This window comes from Ambystoma mexicanum, chromosome 5p (genome assembly GCF_040938575.1).
Source record: "Ambystoma mexicanum isolate Mex_15411 chromosome 5p, UKY_AmexF1_1, whole genome shotgun sequence".
Classification (NCBI taxonomy): domain Eukaryota; kingdom Metazoa; phylum Chordata; class Amphibia; order Caudata; family Ambystomatidae; genus Ambystoma; species Ambystoma mexicanum.
In genome coordinates, this window is record NC_090930.1 from 103,572,622 (window position 1) to 103,589,762 (window position 17,141).

The following is a 17,141-nucleotide window of genomic DNA, read 5'->3' on the forward strand; positions in this document are numbered from 1 at the left end:
AAACTAATTTCCACTTAAAGTTGAACGATGGGGTGACAAGGTTGACTTTGCGAATCATCCTTGGATCTTACTGTGTACCTCTTTAACAATATAGTCTTAATAATCTAGTTTAAGTAAAATGTACCTTTCATTTTAAAACCGATTTTATCTTTTTAACTGCTATATTTTCCGAAAAACAAACCTCATTCTACTTTCCAAATCTCTCTCAATTCACCACCTATACCCCTCATTTCACCTCTATATTGACCCTGTGATAAACATCTATTCCCCAGCCCAAAAACCGCATTCGAATTCAGTGTTTGTCACCCGTTGTTTTTCAAAACCGTTTTTGCATTTATAAATGCTTCTGTGTAAAAATGCAACTTCCCAATGTGTGATTTGACTTCAATTTCAAATCTGTTTTGTTAAACTGTATTCTTTTGTGATACCTTCCTTATGGTTGCTAGTGATATAACATCCCTGATACTGTGATAAAACGTATGCATAGCATTATTTAAAAAACACATATAATTAATTATTTATCAAAATCCGAGTGTCATTTTAGGCCTTTGCAAAGGGTTTTATTTTGTGAGGGAAGGTCGGATTTTGATTCTGTGTTCTGCCTCTTATCTCTGACTTCCTGCCGTGTCTTTCTATCCACTCAGAATTTGATTATTTGTGGGTTGAGGGAACACTGCAGCGGGAAACTTGAGTGCTATCTATCCTAATTCAAAAAGTTCTCTTATTCAATTGTGCCTTGGATATGTTCATGTAGTAGGTTAACCAAGTGTAGTTCAATAGTTTTTATTGTAATTATCACCCCATTGGTGATTGGTACCCAATATTAAAATGTGTGTGATTTTTGTGAATTTGAGACGGGTCGGGTATCGGCTCAATTTGAATTAATTGAAATTAAAGAAAAAGCATTCCTATTGAGCGCCACATCACAGGATAAGACCAAGTTGCCTGGTCCAGTGTGTGATGCCCGATTGGTATCCTTAACACTGTGACAACTATGCCTACCATGGCCGCTGTGCCCGGCAGGGCCAGACCTGTTGGGCACAGCGGCTCCGGCAGGCAGACTTGTAGTTTACCGGCACTGCTGTTTCCAGACCAGCAAACTTATAATGAGGCCCATTACGTTGTTTTGAGGAAATAATGTTATACTAGTGTGATTTAGTGCATAGGTATGAGGCTTGTGTGGCTGTAATGGACAATGGATAAGGAAGTGTGTTTATGTGTGGTAATGTGTGATTTGGAATGCAAGGAGTGTAAAACTTGTTGCGTTGAAATTAGGACCACATGTGGATAGGGGTATAGAATAGTAAAATTGTGGTATAGAAGTTGATGAGAGTTGGATATGTTGTTAGCCAGTAAAGAATGGGTGGAGCATTGAATAAAGTGCAATGTTTAGTTGGGAATATAAAGTGTGGGAATGTTCCACTATAATGAGTAAGTGTGAAATACATGTTGTTGTCTTGAAAAGAATACTCTAGGCAAATATATAGTGAAAGTACATTGTTACAATTAGAGAGATATCCATGTTAATGTACTTACTTTGTAGGATGTGAAGAGTGTTATGATATGATATGATAAGTCATTTATAACGTGCCTGTACACAAGTGTTACTAGGCACAACAAGACAAGTAGGGGGCAACAGAAGGAAGACAAACAGCAATCTTACTGGGCCTTATGTCATTCAGATCACGCAAGTGTGGGGAAGAGGGAGGGGAGAAGTGTCAAGTGGATGTGGGGGGTGGGGAGAAGTGCAGGTGACTCAATAAGCGCGGCCAGAGGGTGGCATTTAAGTGCAAAGCGAAGGGACTGTAGGGTTACAGATACAGACCGTTAAGTGCTGAGGGAGCCCGGAGGCAGTGCAAGGGCAAATGGACATGCAGGTGCTTGGGCCCAAGTTAAGGGGTGGCCAGGTGACCAGTGTGCGGAGGTATCAGGGACATTGGCAGGGGAGAGGAAGAGAGAATGCAGAAGCGAAGAGGAAGGTGATGAGGTGTTTTTGGAACCGGAGAAAGTTTTGCTCAAGTTTGAGAGAGGCAGGTAGGCTGTTCCAGTGGGTGGCCCCATCCAAGGAAAGAGATCTGACCGCCATTCTGTACTTGAAAAAGCATCTGACCCTGAGAGAATTGGAGGTGGATGAGCGGGGACCTCAAGAAGGAAGATGTCTAGGGCAAGAAAGTTGGAGGTAATACGGTCCAAGGCCCCAGAAAGCCTTTTGGATGATGCAAATGGTCTTGAATTTGATCTGTGCAGCCACAGGGAGCCAGTGCAGAGATTTCAGAGCAGGAGAGATACGATCCCTGGGCCTGAGGCCACAGACAAATCTTGCAGTCCTGTTCTGGATGAGTTGTAAATGTCAAAGAGTAGAGACAGACAGATTTAGAAAGAGGCTGTTGCAATAGTCCAGCCTAGGGAAGACGAGGGCTCTAGAGACAGTGAGCCTCTGGGGAAAGTGAGAACATGCAGAATACCTCTGAGGAGGTGCAGCTGAAAGTGTGAATTCTTAGAGACATCGGAGATGAGAGGGTGGAGTGGAAGATGACACCAGGGTTCTTAGCCTCACAGGAAGGAGCAGGAAGTGGGCCCAGGGTGTGCGGCCAGAGAGAGAGAGAGGAAAGGAGGGATCAGGTGTCCGTTGAGGTGGATTTCAGTCTGACTGTCATTAAGGCAGAGATCATTGGAAGCACACCATTCCTGAATTGAGGCAAGACAATATGGTATGAGAGAAGGACTAGAGGTAGCTGAGGGAAGCCTGAAGGAGAGCTGGGTGTCAGCTGCATAACACTGAAAGTTAGAACAGAATGCAGCAATTTGTTGGGCCAGAGTTGCCAGGTAGTGGTTGTTAGGAAAGATGTAATATTTGAGTGTAATTTTCCCTCCATGTATCAACCCCACAAACTTTTTGCTGCTGTTCTACAACCTGAACTAAACTTTGCCAGAGAAGCACAGCCCTCAGCTGCACTCCTGTGGGCTTTCACCCACTTTTTATGGGGAAACTGCATGCCCTTAAGACAGTCAGCATGGGGAGACTTTGTTTCCCTTAGTCCTTTCCTCAAGTTGCAACTTTTGTGCAACATGTAACAAGTGTGCAATATAACTTACCTTACCGTACACTTGGGTCTCTAGTCTTTCCCAAGGCCCTAGAAACTCTTGCTGGACTTTTCATGAACGGTGCAGATGTGTCGCGGACAGGACTGGTGGCAGCTATCGTTTTCTTATGTTTTTAACCCTTTCTTGCCATGTTAACTGTGCTTACCGTGTTTGGCACGAATAGGTGGCCTGGCTCCAAAATGGCCATGCCACAAGGTTCTTTGTCCTGTCCTTTGGCCATCTTGCCCCTTCACTATCCCCAGGTCGAGTCGACCCGGGTCAGTCCTTCTATAGGAATTTACTTTCCCGTGAAACCCAATGCTTTCGCAGGCTTCTACATGCCTTGTGTGTGTGCCTTCAGGATGTGGGCTGGGATGTCTGTTCCCAATACACATCCTGGGTGCCAGAGAGTCTGGAGTGTCCTGAATGCCTGGGACCACCGTGGTCCGTGATTGGTCCACGTATGGAGTGAGTGTTTGTGAGCAGATCTCCCATTGGGTCCTCTCCCTTTTGGCACGAAGGGAACTTTGGATAAGAGGAGGCTGAGAACACCACTACCATGTGGATCACCTGAGTTCACACAAACAAAGAATAAGGAGCCAAGTATCCTGCAACAAGAAGCTGAGTCGAGGAACCGCTGGTGACCCACTGGAAGGTTTGGCACCCTGAGCCTGCTGTCATCCTGTGGGACCCCTCTGCATCTGATTGTCCTAGAAGGTTTGCGAAGATGCTTTGACCCATTGGAATAGTGGGATCAACTATTCTCGGCACCTTCAACAAACCCTGCAAGTAAGTCTCTTCAGAAGTGTCCCTGGGCCAACCAGTGGGCTGACCAGCTTACACGGGACATTTGCTCTGTTCCCGTCGTGGTTTCAAGGAAGCCATCGAAACGTGGTATACTGCTTGTTCTGTGTCCACAACACCCTCACATCGAATTCCGTATACTTGGAATTCCCAGGTCTGAAGTGAGACGAGTGCGCCCGGATAGGAGTAAATGTGGTTACCATTTTGCCCTGCTGTGGTAACGACCTGTGCAAGTTTGCTGTATTTGTGACCCCTTTGACCTTGAAGCCTGCTGCAGTGGAATTGGGCTGATTCCTCCACCCAGAGCGGAGAAATCGCCACTGTCCCATTTGGGAATCCTTGCTGTATCTCGAAAACTACACAGTGTTGAGACGTCCTGATTGTCGCATTAAAACCTGCCAGCGAAGTGGACTGTACTGGCAAAGTGTGGGTCTGCCTGCATCGGGGACCGGTGAGTAGTCCTTACTCCAACCGGTGGACCCTCACGCAGGAGCCCATTTTTATGCACGAAGTGGCCCCTGAGTGCCCCTTTCCACAGCTATTGCGAAATAGCAACTCCATCCCGCACTCCCAAACTGCCTCTGCCCTCAAGTGGAGGTCCTGCTTGAATAGTGGGAACTTGTTCTTCATCGCCTTATCCACCTTCCTGAGCTGCTAGAGACCCTTGAAGAGACCCTATTTCGTCCATTTGCACCAGCGCGTGCAGGTACTTTTGAGCATAAGGCTCCTCTCTTCGTAGGGCTTGGACTGCCTTTTAGTTAGATGCATTCTTGATGTTGAACTGGGTCTAAAGATTACTTGCACTGCCTGTTTTCCTCCCCATCTAGGTGGCCTACATATTTCGTGCTTTTTACTCCGTAGACCCCATCGGTTTTGTATATATACTGTATTGATTGTGATGTATTAGTTTACTTTAGTGTTACTGTGATTCTTTGCTATGGTCTATGTTACAAAGGCCTTGTAATAAATGTGTCTATATTTTTAATATAACACCTGTCTGGAGTAATTTGTAAGTGTCCTTGCTTTGTGTGCTCATTGAGGTTTTTCAGTCACCCTCACCCCTCTTGAGACTTAGTCTTGACCGCTGCCATAGCAACCCTGATTGGTCTGGCTTGTCCAGAGGTTACCCTGTTCAAGAAACTAGGCTGGCCGTCTGAACCTCTGCCCCACCAGGTCAGAGTTCAGAAATCCTTCTTAACAGTGGTTGAATAGCCATGAAGAAAGGTTAGACTCCTGGGGAACACCACAAGTAGAGGGAGAGAGATAGAAGAGAGGACAGGCCTCTGTTGGACCTGGCAGGGTCGGTCAGTGAGAAAGGAGGTCAGCCAGGACAGGGTCTGACCAGTGATTCACGGGTTGTCACTGAGAAGATTGAGCAGGATGGCATGTTTGACTGTGTCAAAGTCAGAGGATAGATCAAGGAAAATAAGGACAGAAGGAAGATTGGAGTCAATTTTAGAGAGCAAGTCTTCACAAGTGTTCAGGAGAGCAGTTTCCGTGCTTCTGGCAGCTCTGAAACCAGACTGGCCGTCATGGAGACAAACACCAAATTCAGTATGCAGATTAAGCAGGGAGATGGCCAGCTTTTCCCAGAGTTTTCCCATGAAAGGAGTGATGGAGATCGGGCGATAGTTAGCCGGAGAGGAAGGATTGCAGAGAACTTCTTGAGAAGGGAGTGCACAAGGGAGTGCTTAAGGGGGAGGGGAAGGTTCCAGTGGCAAAGGAGTGATTGCCTAAATTGGACAAGGCTGGAGCCAGGGTGTTGATGTGGCCATTGATGGTTCTGGAAGATCAGGGGAGAACCTGCTTTGTCAAGAATTTTGTAGATCGGACTTCTCTAGCAACATCGCCAGGGATGAACAGGGGAAAGAAGGAGAAAGGAGGAGGGGAAATGGCCACCAGAGATGGGCCAGCGGTGGCAGAGGATGAGAAAGAGGAGGTAGAGGAAAAGAGAGTGGACAGGTGTTTTAGTGGTTAAATGAGAAGCCATGCAGAGGGCCTGGGTGTGAACAAGAGAGGTAGAGACTGCAGAAGGATTGCCCAACTCCTTGCAGTTTTCGAAATGTTCAGCCAATTTGTTAGATGGTGCAGAGACGTGGTGTTGGATATAGGCTCTCTTCTATGAGAGGACCAAGAGTCTGTACTGCCTTTGGAGCAGTCACCAGGCCAATTTGTCAGAGGGTGCGCCTGATGCCCTCCACTTCCTCTCAGCCACCCTACACTTGCGTTTAAGGGTGGCAAGGTCTGACATGTACCAAGAGTTGCACTTGGAAGTGGACTTTAAGCAGATCTTCATGGCATTGGCAAGGACGTCAAGGGTGGTGCAGATATTGAGGTAAAGGTTAGAGAGGGCTGTGTCAGAGTGTGTGTCAGCCAAAGGTGTAGGAGGAGGAGAGAATGTAGCGGTGAAAGCCTCCACTGACACACGCTTCATGGGTCGGATGCCAGAGAAGGTAGGTGGCAGTGCTGAGGACGGCTTGACTTGTGAGGTACAGAGAGATAGGTCAGAGGAGAGGAGGAAGTGGTCACTCCAAGAGAGAAGAGTGGTGAGAGAGCTTGAGAGGTAGAGGTCTGAGTAGATCAGAACATCCCGGGTGTGCCCTGCAGAGTGAGTCGGGCCAGAGGGAAGAATAGGGAGAGCGATTGGGTCGCAGAGGTTTCAAAAGAGCCCCAAGGAGGAGTAGTTGAGAGGTAGAGGCAAGGAGGGAGGAGGAAAGGTCAGTCCACTCAAAGAGGAAGAGGGTGACCTGGCCAGGAGGCCTGTAGATAGTGGCCACAGAGAGAGAGAGGCCAGGAGAGATAGAGAGCTTGCAGACCAGGCATTCAAAGGAGTAGTCCTGTGCAATACTGATAGAATCAGGGATCCACTCTTGGAAAATCGAGGTTACATCGCCGCTGGGACTATTAGTTCTGGGTTCGGAGAGGATGTTGTAGCCATCAGGAAGAAGAGTGTCAAAACTTGTGACAGAGCTGGCCATGAACCAAGTATCAGTGAGACTGAATACATCCAAATCAAGCTCTTCCAGGAGACAGCAGATGTCAGAGGAGTGTTTGACAGGAGAGCAATCATTTAGAGCAGCAATGTGGGATAGGTGCCACCTTTGAAGGACTTTCGTGCAGGGGTACAGGCCAGAGGTGTGCTCTGCAGATGTGTTGGAGGTGCCTGAGGATGGGCAGAGGTGGAAGGAAGAAAAATCCAGGGTAGTCGGAGAGGAAGAAGAGAGTGCCAGAGAGGTAACTGAGGAAGAAGGCAACAGGGAGGCCAGAGAATCAGCAGAGGATGCCAGAGAGGTGGCGGAGAAAGGAGGTGGCAGAGGAGCCAGAAAGGGGTAGGTAGGGCTAGCAGGAGGAGAAATGAAGTTGAAAAGGATTAGGAAGTGTCTATCAACAAGGAGGATATTGACCTGAGGGTGCGATTTAGGCAGACATTAATGATAGTCTTAGAGTAATGGAAGGGGGCCAGCAGGGCCTCCCATTGTGTGCCACCATTAATGGGAGAATAGGAGAAAGGAGAGAGAACAGATACCATATGGTGGGTCCATGGGCCTGGAGAGGGAATGATAAAGTGAATATCAGTGGGGGTCTGTCTGAAGGAAGCACTGATGTAGGTCTCTGCAATAGGGAGGCCTGCATTGGAGACCAGGATGTCTCTTTTGAGCTCCTTCCTGCCAGACCCAGTGGGAGGGATAGGATAGTCGGTAGAATAGCAGTTAGAGAAGATATGTGAGACAGAGAGCACCATACAGGGTACAGGAGGAAGGAGGTGTGAACTGGGGGGGCCCAATTAGGTGGGGGTAGCATACAGGGAAGAGAGTAGGGAGGAGAAACGGCACAGAAAAAGGAACACCAGACCTATGAAATCACATGTACGCAAGGACCATCAACAAAGCACAAAACACAGCAAGGAAGAGTGAGGCAATCCAAAGTAATGCCAAAACCAAGAACATAACTAGGCTCTAAATAAATCACTAGAGAACAAAACCATAACAAGGAACCTAGAAGTAAGGCATGCAGGCAACGCAAGTAATGCAAAAAGAAAAACCATAGAGCCCACCACAATGTTAATATAATAGGGCAAAAAACAACAACAGTATCAAAGTACAAAGCAGAATCCCAATGCACTAGGCATATTAAACAACTGAAGAACCGGTATCTGTCCTTGGCAATCTTCTGTTTTCCTGTAATTGTGAAAGAAAGTTACTGGGTATTTGTGGTAATGGTGAAGTACCTTTAGTAAAAGAGGTTGTTATTCATGAAGGTAGGAGGAGTTGTTGTGAAAAAGAGTTAATAAAGTTGTTTTATGGGTGGTGTAGTAAAGCATGTTAACTATGTTGTTAGAACAATTGGAGTATGAGTAGTGCTGTATGGTACATTACAGGGACCAGGGCAAAAATTGGTGTGAAAAAAAAGATGCATATCCTGGTTATGTTTGTGCTGGTGATTTTAATGAAAGAAGTGTTGTGTTTGTGGTGCAATGTGTTTGTAATGTGTTGCAGTGTTTTTAAAGACTAGGGAAATTGTGTCCTAGTGGTAATGTAAAGCATTTTAAGTGGCACATGGTGTGTGGAAGTTTAATATATTGCCAGCACATGCATACTTGGCAACATGATCCATTCCAATCTTTAGATGCTTATCTGGTCTTGTTTTATTTTCTTTACATTCTGGGACTTGTAGTTCCACTGTTCATCCTAAAAAGAAACATTTTTAAATGTACAGCAGTGTAAGTAACTGCCACTTGATGTGAGCAGGTGCTGAGTGCTGCAACACATGACATTTGATAGAGTGGTTAAAAAGAGAGTATGCTTATTGAGAAACACATTACAGGGTAAGTAACAGCAACCATGTGTATATATTTATGAAGGTTTTGAACAAAATTACTTTTCAAAATATAAGCATACCTGTACCATGTCTTGCTAGGTGCAGATATAGTTGAATCTGCAAATAGAAAACGTACTTTGAGAGTTCAAGAGTACGTCTGAAGTGTTGAACTTAGGTGACAGGGTTACATGTAGAGTTCTGGATGTGATTGGTGGATGGATGTGTGACTATTGAAAGCAGCCAATAAGGGAGTGTTTGAAACATAATAGTAAAAACGGTAGAATTGCTACCCTGTGCTACAGTATCCGTGGACACCTTACATGCCATCTGGGTCCTTTAAACATGCCAGGCATGGAAAGGGGACTGGTCAGACCGCGGACAATCATGATGTCCACAGACACCAGGAGATCAACTAATCAGGTTTTGTGGGTGTGATGTGCAGGAAGAGTAGATAACAAGAGTTCTTTTTGAGTTCAGTGAAGATGTCTTTTGCTATGGCTTTGAGGAAGCAAAGTGTCTGGATCATGGGCGAGTTCGAGAAATTAAGTGGGTGGAATTTCTCCTTTTTTGCTAGAATATGGTTACTTTCAAGTATCCAGACATCATTGTTGTTCACTGTGGAGGCAACTTTTTGGGCTCTGGCACCGGAATTTCTTTACAGTTTGCCATGAAGGATGCATTTGCAAAGTTAATGGAACTGTTCCCACATTCCGAGATTTTTTTCTCATATAGCTCAAAGACAAATGTGGACAAATGTGGATGCGTTCTAATTTATTTTGTCCACAAATCAAGAAAGCAAGGCAAAATGTGAACAAAACTGTGTGTGTGTGTTTTTGCAGGATTTTGGAATTACATCTTTTCATAATGAAAATATCAAGTTTGATATTGTGAATATTTTTCATGGAGATTGAGTGCATTAGACTGATGTGGGGAATCAGATTGTTCTTTTGAATATCCAAAATGCACAGAAACAATTTTTGTGAACTCACAAAATATGTTGTGAATTATTTTTTTCAGAGTTGTAGTAAATAAAAAACAAAAACAGAAAAAAATGAGAAGCAGTTTTTGTGTAAGTTAGAAAAAAATGATTACATTCAATAGAACATTTGTTAGTTCAGTATATAAAACCCCCAACATTTTTTTAAAAGAAGATTCTTTTAAGAGCCACCAAACTAGCCGATTTATTTTAATTACCCCAGCCCACTCCTAGAATTTTCTGGGTGTCCGTAGACATTCGTACTGTCCACAGATTATGCAGACTGCAAAAGGTCCTGTGATTTTTATTCTTAGTACTATTTTTAAACTGTGAAACGTGGCTCCTAAAGGAATCCTTTTTAGTGTTTTTTGATTTTTTATTATTTGGGTTTTTTTATGTTTTTTACCAGAGAGGCAAGGTAAGGTGGTGGAGGGAAGAGAGGGAAGGGCTACCAACCACACAGACGGAGGGGCAGGTGGACAGGGGAAGATGTTGGGTGGGCCTTAAATTTAAGGTAGGTCACAGTGTTTCTCATGTTCCTTGATAGCGGCCTCGAAAGCACTTTGAAATTGCTCCCACTGCCAGATGAGTGTGTTGCAGTACAAACAGAGTACTGTGACCCTCAAAAGTTTAGAGTCAACAGCGTACTGTATTAGCTGTGAGGCTTCTGACAGGATCCTCTGCCCCACAGGAGTTGCCTGTGTGGTGGCAGGAGCGAGCGAGGGAGATGTGGTAGAGGTCGTCAACCTGCTTATCCTTGAGAAAGGAACAAAAGATGTACCCAATTAGGAAATCCCGTTCCCCGCACACTTTCACCAGCTCTCATAAAGAGAGTGCCTAACATTCAAATCAATTTATGATTAACTGATGACAGATTGTTGAATCATATAATGGTATCAAACCTTGGATACAAGTTAAATATTCACATAATGTGTCTTGAGGCAGTTATCACCAATAAATATTTTATTCTTCAAGCCCAACGCGTTTCGAGAATAGTGTGATTCCTCCAAAGTGCCTTAGAAAACCATGCTTAGGTTCGTCTAAATCGCCTAAATCTCAACTTGTGAGATCGCTAACGTCTCTGGAGTTAGACTTTTTTTTTGCTTCTTATACCAATGGGTAACTCATGTCGTGTCAATAAAATGTTATAAAGAAGTTGTTTTAGTCGCATGATCTTATCAGATATAAGATTCTGTCAATAAATCATAAGCCATAATGAGCTTTAAACTGTCCCGCTGATCGGTAAAAGATGCAAGTAAATGTACAATGGGACAAAGTGTTTCCTTAGTATAGTCATCACAGTTTTGCTGTGTATTCCACAGTGTCCACTTACCTAATGTGGGTAGAGTTGTCCCGTATCTAATCGGCAAAACTCAAACAGCCTGATTCATGGAAGTGTTTTATAATGGAGCAATCCCATAAGAAAATGTTCCATGAATCAGGCCCAAATATTTAGGTCACCAGATTCTGTAAATAAACCATAAGCCTTAGTGAGCTCTAAACTGTCCCGCAGATCGGCGCAAGTTAGACATCTGTTACATGGTCAGAGGGACTATGTGTTTCCATAGTAACATAAACAGCCATAGGCTGTTTCAATTACCCGCAACTTCAATAGATGGGAAAAACCTCATGGTCTGAAGTGGAAGAAGTGGTGGGGAAGAGGCCAAGATGGCTGTCATTTTGTTATGCCTAAAACCGTGTATGGGTGACGTCATTACGCTAGCGCGAATTACATAGACGTTTGTGACATAAAGGATGTCAACAACCCATACTGGCAGCATTGAGATCAAGCTCAATGTAATTCTGGACTAAGACCATAACATGATCATGTATGTTTGTGTATCCCTCTACACATATTGAACGAAGAATCCAATGTGACAATATTAAACATTACACTAATGAGAATCTGAGAAAAGGAATGGTGAAAATCATTCCTGAACATAGATAACCATAAGCTATGGTTTAAGATTCTAAATGATAGATGGAGTGTTAATTAGCCTACCCTACATGAGTGCCCGTTCTTGTATCATGTGTTGCACTAGATGATTAGCAAAGAATTTTAGACAAGTCAAAAATGTTCATTTATGAAAACAAACCAACGTTATACCATGTTCTGTTTCTATGTCAGTGTGCTCAACATCCTCCCTCTCATGGGTGCACATTCTTATTCGATGTCATACATTATATGGAAGATCAAGAATCGCCACCATACAGTGATGTCCACGAATCTCCATGGAAACATGTTTGACATGCTCTGTTTCTGTGACAGTATGCTCAACATCCTCCCTCTCATGAGTGCACTTTCTTGTGCGAAATCCTACATCCTGTGGATGTTCATGAGATACCTCCTTATTGGGAATGGAACCAATCTTTTTCAAGTATACACCGTAAAGGTGTCTGTGTGACTGTCTCTCGCGAGTTCACATTCTGCTGGTATTCCAGCCCTAGACAATGGATGTACTTTGTGCTTCAGTATCTGGTTACCAGTTAACCAGTTTGTTCAATGGTGAGTATGTAAATAGTCAGCCCCCCCCCCCGCCCCCCGCCCCAAGACTTGCCAGCCTAATGCTGTCCGGGTTCATAGGAAGGGGCCTAGGTAATACTCCTCATTAATCCCCAACAGGGTCATTGCATCTAGATGGTTTATCCAGTATAGTTCCCTTTCTTTTTGCTAAATCTCCTTCCCTTTGTTAGTGGGTGTATCACCACCAAAATGATACATCTAAACTGTGCCGTGACATGTCTATTGTCTCTAAAGTGTCTGTATAATGGAGACTTCAAATTGGCTGTTCTCAGATTGGACTTCTGCTGGGTCCATACTATTTTCCACAGGGACATCCCAGGGCATATATCACGTTCTAACACTCACACATAGCCTAGTCTCTAAGTTTCAACTGTTTGCCTGTTGGGGGTGTCTGATATAGTCCCCTTTCATGACATTCGGGCAGTGTTGGTTAAAGAAGGAAATGTGCCACTTTTAGGTTTTCCCAATGTTTTTTAGTTGATTTTTTGGGTCTCTCTGCTCTGGTCAGAGTGTCAAAAGAACATTGGACCGAGCATACGTCCAAAAAAGATTGATGTCCTGGGTGTTAGTCTTAGCAGCGCACTGTGATGGTGCGAGTTATGGCTGCTTAGCTTACCATAACTGGTGAATTTCAAGGTTTTTTTGGTTTTACTTGCAACCATAACTACACTTTAAAAAAGTTTTTCACTGAATTTAATAGGTTTTTGTTAGAGCATCTTAACCATAATGTCTGTTTAACAACGTTTTTTCACTGTATATGAAGCAACTCTATAGTCATTCGTTTTTTTATGATAGCATGATATATTAACATGCGCTACAAACTGAATCACTTACAGAGGCTCCAGATAAGACACATGGAGATTAAATGATTTGCCCAAGATCACACACTTTTGTCAAGTGGCACAGCGAGTAGAGCGCTCGCTTTGACATCCGTGCAGAGCCTGCTAATGCAGTTTTGAATCCCGGCAGGGCCAAACTCAGCCTTTCATCCTGCCGAGGTTGATAAATGAGCACCACACACCGTGGGTAATAATAAGCAGTGCTCAGATACCTGAGGGTTCGTAGCGCTATATAAATGCCAAATTATTATTATTATTATTAAATAGTGAAACCGAGATGTGGGAAATGTAAGCAACTGAACAGATATTTTCCCAGGTTTAACTGATATGATTACCCTTACTCATCCTTGTACTACTGCAGAGCAGAATCCAATTCATGAAAGTCAGATGCATTGTTGCCCATGCGCCAATGAGGATGACTGCTCATCCATTTGCATTTCGAGCTACTCACGCATGAGTGGTGTGGAAGGAAGGGTTTCCTAAAATGAGGAGATTTGTATGTCAAAAATCAGCAAATCCCCCTAATGGAAGTTCACTTGCCCTTGTAGAAGCAATACCATCAGCACACCAGAATGCAGAGACCTGTTCAACTGCTTTACATAATAAAAACAAATAAATCAGCCCAGAGCCCCAGGGGGTGGAGAATGCACCCCTCTCCCTGTCTATCAAAGGAGGAGGACTACTGCCACAGAGGAATGAGGTACCGGCCTTCCCCCACGTCGCCCCCCCTACCCCAGCAAGTTTTTGTCTCAGAAGGGCTTTGGCTTGCGTTGCATGCCAGAAGTGGCCCTAGCTGACATTGTGCTACACAAAGCTTAAAACAAGCTTTCTGTTTACTCCTTACAGGCCTTGCAGATACAATGCAGAGTGGTTGGTCCGAAAGCCAGACGCAGCGTTCTGTACTAAGGGCAGAACATTTTTGTCAATTAAGCAAACACTCGCGGCCCCATTATACGAATGGTTCTAAAGATAAAACATTATATTTTAACTACCTCCTATTCAATACCACCCAATTATCATTCGGGATCACAAGGACTATTTTCTGCATGGGACAAATAGCGAGTACTGTTTTGTAGTAAATATCCCATATTTATCCCTGCTATCGGTCCCTCTTAGGATGCAAATATCCGATATAATTGTTATGATGTGATATGATAGTTTCTTTATATGGCGCCTATACACAATGTGTTTCAAAGCGCTTCAAGGCAAGGGAGGGGACAAGGAAAAATACAATGACATTCTTACAGGCCATGAACAGTAAGGGTGTGAAATTAATTATCGTACTCAGCCTGACGATATTTCAGATAGTGCAAGAGCTAAGACATAGATACGGAAGGGAGGGGGAGAGTGGGAAGGAAATGGAAACAGACAGGCGACTACCGTACTAGGCCTGATGACATTTCTGGAAGAGCCGTAGAAAAACAAAAGGTGAGGGAGAGGTGTGCAGAAAGGGTGGGGAGGAACAAAACAAGCGACTATCGTACTAGACCTGAAGACATTTCAGATAGTGCAAGAGCTAAGGCATACATAAGGATAGAGAGGGGGAGAGTGGGAAGGAAATAGAAACAGACAAGCGACTACCAAACTCGGCCTGACAACATTTCTGGTAGAGCCAGAGAAAAACAAAAGGTGAGGCAGAGGGGTGCAAAAAGGGAGGGAGGAACAAAACAAGTGACTATCGTACTATGCCTGATGACATTTGGGGGGACGAAAAGTAGGGGAGGGGTGATGAGACAGACGTGGTTGCTATCATACTAGGTCCAGGGACAATTATGAAAGAGTAAGTGCATAGAAGAAAGTAAGGGGAGGAGGGGAGGAGATAGGAAAAGGGAGAGAAGGAGAGAACAGAGGGTCTCATTACAGTTTTGGCAGTGTGGGAACAAGGTGGTGATAATCCTGTTACTGGCCCTCATTACGACCCTGGCGGAGGTCCATGGTGCAATTTGCACCATGGACCATGGCGCAGAGCTGCCAACACCGCCATGGGGGTTGGCGGACTTACCGCCCCATTCCGAGGTTGGCGGGGCGGTAAGTCCCCAATCCCCATTTACCCTTCCCCATTCCCATTTTTGCCCCATAGGGTATAATGGGAGTGGGGAAGGCGTTAATTACGCCACCGTAAATTACGGTGGCGTAATTAACAACAAGTCCCATAGCGCCATGGATTTTTCCGCCTGCAAAAAGCAGGCGTAAAAATCTCCATGGCGCTACGGAATGTCGTAGTCTGGCGGAGAGGTACGCCATGCATTACGCTGGCGTAGACCCCTCTCCGCCAGGGTCGTAATGAGGGCCACTGTCTTTTTTCCCAAACTGACAAATTATAACTTTTGGCAGTTGTAACACTGGCAGAATTAGCATTCGTAAGACCAACGAATTTTGGAGGAAAAGTGGATGATTGATCGCTAGCTTTTTGTTGGAGGAAAATCCTAAACGTTACCTCCAGAAATCAGTGGATTTACGGCACGGTAATTCCCCCAGTGGTAAATCCACCAACAATGTCCATGGGCTCACATGGACTCCATAAATGGGAATTACCAGCACTTGCAATCCCGTTGTAACTACACTGGACCAAGTGGATGTAACGGTAACTAGTTTGCCACTATTTCGGAGGATTTACTGCCAGAATAACGCCAAACTCATAAAGAGGGCGAAAGTGCTTTGTTGTTGTTTGTCAGCGGGCACTTGAATGAGAAGGGCACAGAATGGAATGTGAAATTCAGTACTGTCTTTTTAACCATTTAATCCTATTCTAGTAACTATGGGCGCCTTATGAGTTTGTCAGCATTAACTTTTGGAAAATACCACCAAACTCAATTAATCTTAGTCCAGGTGGTAAATAATGATTGCCACCTGCCTTAGAGCTAGGGCAACTCCCTATTCTTGAAGTCTCATTGAACTCTATTAAAGAGAGATATTAGCACCACACACGATAATACCACCAACTATTACTGCCATCATTACCACCACAGTAACCACTGGTTTGATCTCCACTCGCAAACAAGCTGTTTTACTGCGATTGGGTTCCCACATCCTTAAGTGGCCCTGGGCGTTATACCGAGTTGGCCGGTACACGGTAAAAGTGCCAGTAATAACCTTTACCAGCACTTTTAACAGACCGGACATCTACAACTTTGCCGGTAGGGCTAAATCTGACCCAAACCAGCAAATAATTGACTGTATTACCGTCATGGCCAGTAATAGCGGCAAAATCTCCCCCATGGAGTCCAAGTGCTGTTAATGGTAATTGCATTTATCGGTATTCCGGCTGGCAACTTGTAATGAGGCCCTGTATATCCAAACGCCAAGTTTATTGACCACTACGTCCAGAGGCGTGATGACGCCCTATGAAAACGTGCATGCGCATTTTCATAGGCCGTCATCCCGCCTCTGGAGGTAGCGCCTCACTTGAGAACGTCATTAAACACCATGCACAGCAAGGAGGGTTTCCGTAACCTCATACAATGCACACTGCATCGCATTCCTCGCAGCAGCATCCAGTCTTTCTATGGAGCATGTCCCATGTAACGCTTGCTGTCTTCAAGGATATTGGTATCTCGGAGAGATGGCCATGGCAGGCAGGAGTGACCTCACTGGCTCGTCTGCTGCCTCGGTCCCAGCCCTCATGCAGCTGCTGCCTCCAGCCAGGTCCATTCGACGGCTGCCAAAGGCAACCCTGAAGGCACACACGGGCCCACGCCCCTCTGAGCTCATTCGAACACAAACTCGCGCCATTCCAAGCATCTGCTGCTCAGAGCTATGTATTGTGCAGCGAGGCCCGCCGATGTAGGAGTTCCAAATGGGCCAAAGGGAAACACATGCATTCAATTCCTTTTCAATACAGGGGTGATATTACAGCAATATGTGTTCAGACACCAAAATGTGACCTCAATGCATTGAGGGGAGCTGGAAGGCATGAGGTCACCCTTTGCAGAGTGTCTCAAGAGGAGAATTTGCTCGTTAAGACATTCCTAGTGGACAGTCTCATATGTCACGCAATCGATGTGGTAAGAGAATTGCAATTACCGCTGTGTCTTGATGCTGTATTAAGCCACTTGATCACGTTTTCTCTAAGCGTAAAGACTCGTTGACAAAGTCA